This window comes from Aegilops tauschii, chromosome 1 (genome assembly GCF_002575655.3).
Source record: "Aegilops tauschii subsp. strangulata cultivar AL8/78 chromosome 1, Aet v6.0, whole genome shotgun sequence".
In the NCBI taxonomy this organism is placed as follows: Eukaryota; Viridiplantae; Streptophyta; class Magnoliopsida; order Poales; family Poaceae; genus Aegilops; species Aegilops tauschii.
The window spans coordinates 55655898-55662062 of record NC_053035.3 but is presented as its reverse complement, the minus strand read 5'-3'; the positions used below and the strand labels follow the sequence as shown (position 1 = coordinate 55662062).

Here is a 6165-nt window from a genome sequence, read left to right as displayed (position 1 = left end):
CCATTGGCGTCATTACTTTGTTGAAAGCATTGCCTTGGAGTCAAGTTGGATGCCCGGAGCACTTGGTAGTGGTGGCGTGGTGGATCTGAAGCGGGCAGCGTTTTGGTGTGCTTGTTGCCGTTGGTGGTGCATCCGTCTGGGCTGGTCGTTGGTCGGCAGGAGTGCGGCAGGAGCTCCCCTCGGTGACATGTCCGTCGGGGGCAATGGTGGTGGGCACTTGGAGCGCACACGACATGCTTGCAGCGCCTGGCGAGTCAGGTTGGGCGCCCTCTCGGGATCGGAGAGGCACATGTTCGCTCCTCTTTCGTCGAACATGTCGTTTCTCTCCGGCGACGGTGATGTCGTCTTACATGCTCGTGGCGTTTTGGCCTCTAGGCGTTTCCTGTATGTCCTGTTGTGCCCGAGCCTAGGTGTGGTGTGCTCTTTGTAAAGGTTTTAGCTCGGTTTCCCTTAATTAACCGAGCATCGGTTTCTTTACCGCTTCTTCTAATCAATCGAAATACGCAGCTCTCCTGCGTCTATTTTAAAAAAAAGGGCTGTACCATTAAGCAAGCAACTGCACGGAATTAACATTTCGAGGGCTGTACCATTAAGCAAGCAATGGGCGATGCACTGATGCACACATCCCAGCCAGCCGGCGTCAGAATAATAGAACATCATACAATCTGCAGGGTTGGCATTTCTCGAGAGCTGGAGTAATTAGCAGGAATCATCAACAAGAAGCCGAGTATATAGTAGTGAGATAATGTGCTGTCGGGTGTCTTTATGCTGCATCTCGATGGCGCCTTGCGAGACACACATGCTTGTTGTTATTAACCATATACTCTATCATGTTTTTCCTTAGTCAAAACTATATATATAGCCCTAAAAAAACTACATTTCAATTTGTATGTCTTATTGGCCCTGCACACCACACGTGACACTCACTTGATTCACGGGGCACGCCTAGATTGTCATCTTAATCATTGTTAATTATGCAAGAGAAAGATCGACAGCCACAGTGAGCGAACCTTTAGCGCGCAATTAAATAGCAACGATACCAATTTTTATTTTGCATCTTGCGATGAACTGATATGAAGAGTAAGTCTGATATTTTTTTCTTTCATTTGATACACTACCATGAATTGCATTTATATGCTTCCATTTTGGACTCGACGGCGGCCTCTCGCGGGAAATAAGGCACGTGAAAGGACGCGCGGGGATGGCAAACGGGCTCGCCGGTGGTGGCGTGGCGGTTTCAGGTGGGAAATGCACAGAGTCAATTGCAAGAAACTACCACATTTGCGGCTAGGTTTGCAGAAAACCACCAACTCGCTAATCCGTTGCAAAAAACACCACAATTTCTCTAATCCTATTGCAAAAAAGCACTGATCGGGTGATTTGGTCCGTTTGATCGCTTTCTGACAAGTGGGACCGAATTTTAAGGAGCTGACTTGGCACAGAATTGACATACACACCCCTGGAATCTAAAATAAAACGCAATCAACACCCAAAACAAATTCCCCCTTACCCCGATCCATTCGGGATCGGCTGTTCCTGCAAGCCCTCGCCGCCGTTCCCGCAAGCCACCGCCGGCCAACTGCATCGCCACCGCGGGCTGGGCCAAGGTGCTCGCCGCCTCCTTTCTTCTAGGTGCAGAAGCAGAGCAAGCAGCGGCCGCGGCGCTCAGCAAGGGCGCAAGCAGCGGCGCGGCCACGCATAGCTCGAGCGCTGGTGGGGGCGCGCATCACTGCATCAAGAAACGGCGCGGCAGCGCGCAGCGCAGCAGCGCAAGAAGCGGGGCGGTGGCGCTTAATGCGGTAGCGCAAGCAGCGGCGCGGCGGAGCGCATCACTGGAGCGAGCAGAGGCGAGCCGCAGCGGCAGGACACGAACCGCAGGGACGAGGTGCGGCCCACCCGCCCGGCCAGCTCCGTTGCCGACTGCCGCAGCAGCCGTGTGGCTCTGCCCATGCCCTCTGCTCCCCGGCGACGAGCCCCATGCCCGCGTGTTGTGCTCTGCTTCGGCAGCCCAAATCGGGAGGAGGGGGCTGATTGCATTTTCTTATTTGTTTCAGGGGTGTGCATGTTAAATTTTTGCCATGTTAGCTCCTTACAATGAGGCCCCACTTGTCAGAAAGCGATTAAACTTCCCAAATCACCCGATCAGTGCTTTTTGCAATGAGATTAGAGAAGTTGCGGTGTTTTTTGCAACGGATTAGCGACTTGGTGGTTTTCCGCAAACCTAGCCGCAAATATGGTAGTTTCTTGCAATTGACTCGAAATGCACATGTAGGGTCTAGAATGGCCTAATTGGTGCGCGGCGGTAGCTGGAAGAGAAGGAGCTCGAGCGCTGATGTTGGCTCTCCTATTCATTGTTCACAACGTGGCCAAATGATGGCCAACACATCAAATGGATGTTTCATATGAGTCTCCCCTCTGTTATTGAAGACGTGGCAACAAATGAGACTCACATAAGAAGAAATGGGTCAAAGGAGGTGGCAATGAGGTGAGAACCCGGCGGCAACTTGCTCTAACGACGCACAGGGCTTGTGCCCAATTTATTTGCAATCGTTAGTGGCACACACAATTTCAAAAAGAAAGTGGCGGCCACCAAATATCAAGTTGGATAATGGCCAGACCTAATTTCCTTATATAGAAAGAGTTGAACCCAATTGCAAAGGAAGAACTCAAGGGCACACTAGAAATCTACATCATCCTTCATTCGTCTTAAGGGTGAACGACAAATTACTCACCCAACAACCATATGACTTTTTGCAGAAGACAACACAAGTGAAATGGGGCCAATGGCACATAGAAGAATGTATTGAGCTGGCCGTAGCCACCACACACTGCTTTTTACTAGGCTTAGTTAGCAAGTGAGTGACGTGTATGCCAGTGCAAACACAAACGAAAAACACATTGGTGTTTATTGCTATGGTGAGAATTTTTATTGCTACAGTGAGAAACCGAAAACACTACCACATAGAATAGTGTACAAATACGATAACATATCCACACTATCTAGATGAAGAATTCATGAATGCAACTTGCAAAACAAAGTTCATGAAATTTCCAGAAAGATAAACATATGAAACACAATGGACCTTTGTTGACATCTTATTGAGACGACCATATATGGAAACATCAAAGTGCTACACACTCAATGATGTGTTTATTTTAGTCCATGAGCTAGTTTTGACATTATCTCATGCGCTCTTAAGACGACACTTCTTCGCCGTTAGGAAAACTACGGAAGATACTTTGACTGAATTTAGGAGCGAATACTCCCAGCTCCTCTTCCCTGCTAAATTTGAGGCTTCGAGCTTCTGTCCTAGAGATGCCGTATGCATTGGCGATGACATCAACGGGCAAGGCGCCGAGAATTGAGTTCTTTCCTGCGATGTGACTAACCATGGAGTTCGCATTAGTCTTGAATTCAATGTACTTGCTTCCATCACGTTGTGCCTTCTTCAGAACAACATAGTTCTGTGGTATGATTAATAGTTGCCCCGGGCTAAGAAGGTCATTGAACACATTTCGACCATGGTCATTGACAACCTGAACCCAGATATGTCCTTGGATCATGTACATCACACTATGGGCATTAATGTTCCATAATGGTGAAATAATGGCGTTCTGCGATCATAAATTATGTAAGGTATAACGTTAAGATTGCATTGTGAAGCTTTGAATATAAAAGAGTATGAAAAAACACAATATCATAATTACCTGGTAGAGATGTACTCTTGTAGCACTCATTTGCACGATGTTAAGGATGGGGAACGTTTGGGAGTTGAGACGGGTTATCGTACCGGCACGCGGATTGTATATGTCAGCACGACTGGGATCGTCGATGTTCACACTTAGCTTATGATCACAAAAGTTCTCCTCTAAACCATTCCAACCACCATAAGTTGATTGTGATGCATGAGATTGCCCTGCATGAGGTTGACATCCCGGATATGGCCCTGCCTGAGATTGTTCTTCTTGAGATTGCCCTCCCTGCCCTTCTTCAGGCTGGTCTCCCTGAGAGTGCTTTGCCTGAGACCACCCCATTTGAGGTTGCTCTCCCTGAGTGTGCTTTGCCTGAGACTGCCCCATTTGAGGCTGCTCTCCCTGTGACTGCCCCATTTGAGGTTGCTCTTCCTGTGACTGCCCCATTTGAGGTTGCTCTTCCTGAGAGTGTTTTGCCTGAGATTGCCCTTCCTCATATTGAGTGTGTGGGTAGGATTCTGGCTCTCGCTGTTGTGTAAAAACAGGCTTCAGAAATTTAAGGGTATGATTCACATGAATTATGTCATCATTTTGACTTTGAAGCCTTTGCGCTATTTTTCCACTTGTACCCAAGGCCTCAGCAAGCAATCGAACATCGAAACCACTGAATATGTTTTGACTAGAGTGAAGTTGCGAACTCCTATAGTTGCCAGCGAACAAAAATTCCTACAAGATTGATCAAGAAGAGAAATTAAACAACATGTCACTTTGTAAACTACACTAAATACAACATGTTAGTTGAATAGACTTATTAACCCCACATAGATTTATCTCAAAGATCATTTGTTACCTTATGCCTAGGCTCAAGTTGATTAGCATAGTTGTTTACGTCGAAAACATAGATAGCCACAATTGGCGCATCACCGTCATTGTAGAACCAATGTACAATGCCTGCCGGTAATGCAATGACATCTCCTTGTCTGAAACGGTGAACTTTTTGGTGCTCATCTTTAAACTTTTGGCTTTGGCTTTGACCCTGTACGGATTGTGATTGCCCATATTTTTGAAACTGTTTCTGGAATGTCTCTGGGCATCCAGGAAAAGACAGTCCGGTGAAACCACTTCCTGGGTGACAACATATGTGCATGTTAGTATTAGAAACTTATTGATAAATAAAATACTAAAAATAGTAACCTTTATCTCAAGAAACTATTAGTAATATGAAATGGTAACTATATTAATTAAATTACTACACAAACCTTGGATGATGTAGACTAATCCATGAGTGTTGTGGTATCGCGGTAACAAATAACCACGAGGTTCGATTACACGACGGATGGCAAATACACCAGTACAACGAAATTGCTCATTTTCCTCATCAAAATACTCGGTCAGGCCTGCTTGTGACCTCACTTGACGAAGTGGTGTAGATGCTTGTAGCCTATTGAATGTACACTCTCTGAAACCCCCTTGGTGAGAGCTTTGCCATGGGTTAAAGCTCATGCCAAACAGTTGTGCCATGGAGCTATGGCACAAGAGCAAAATGCAGAAGTAAAAAGAGAGCGAAGCGAAACTAGTAGCTGCCATAACTGTTTGAGGAGGAGAGAGAAGTTTGGTTGATGCCAGCGTTGGGAGATGTGTGTGGCTTTTATAGCCAACAAAATCTACCTAGAACTTATGTAGAGACAAGATTTGTTAAGATAAATGTATAGAACATACGATCATTTCGACAATTGGAAAGTTGGGTGGCTATAACCAACTCTCATGAGTTAAAGTTATATATGACTGCACGCAAACATAGAAAATCCTTTCTGTGTTGTCTTTAACGACCATCTATATCATTATTTCTAGAAAGGTTTTCATACACGTTGGTTAAGTGTTTCTTTTTCACGTAACTTACAAACTTCTCAAACATATATGTACCAACTTCTGTCTAGTGCTCGCTTTTATGCTTGTTTGTTTACTAAACTGAAAACATCACTTTAGCTGCTGCATAACAATACATTTGGATACTTTTGCGCTTGTGCGATGATGAGATTTTGCTTCATCAAGTAGTGTATATCGGATGACACATATCCACGTAGGCACACACTTAATACGTACTATCAGGATAAGGAAAAAAGAAGTTTTCCACGAGGATGCATTATCCATCTGGATACAAGGAGTGCAGATATTAAAAGTTCAGATAAGAAGAAAAAGCACTTGTTGGAGCAAATTAATCACACCTTTTTTTTTGATGGAAAAGATTCACACTTGTTTTGTTCCCGTTTAAGAGAGAATAGGCATCTCCACGCACATGAGGCCGTATTAGTAATAGGTCCAGTCTTAATTATCTTATGGGCTGTTGACCCAACATTTCTAAACAGATGACCAAACATTGGCTGGCTTGAAAAATTGAACCCGAGACGAAAAGGGGCGCGCGTTTATACCTCGCCCGACAACACATAGAAGCCCCCCTCGCCTACAGAGCGT

General features: G+C 45.4%; 1 pseudogene; it reads right to left on the bottom strand.

The window, feature by feature from the left end:
- Positions 1-3068: 3068 nt before the first annotated feature.
- Positions 3069-5315, bottom strand: LOC109780196 (glutelin type-B 2-like; annotated as a pseudogene).
- Positions 5316-6165: the final 850 nt, after the last annotated feature.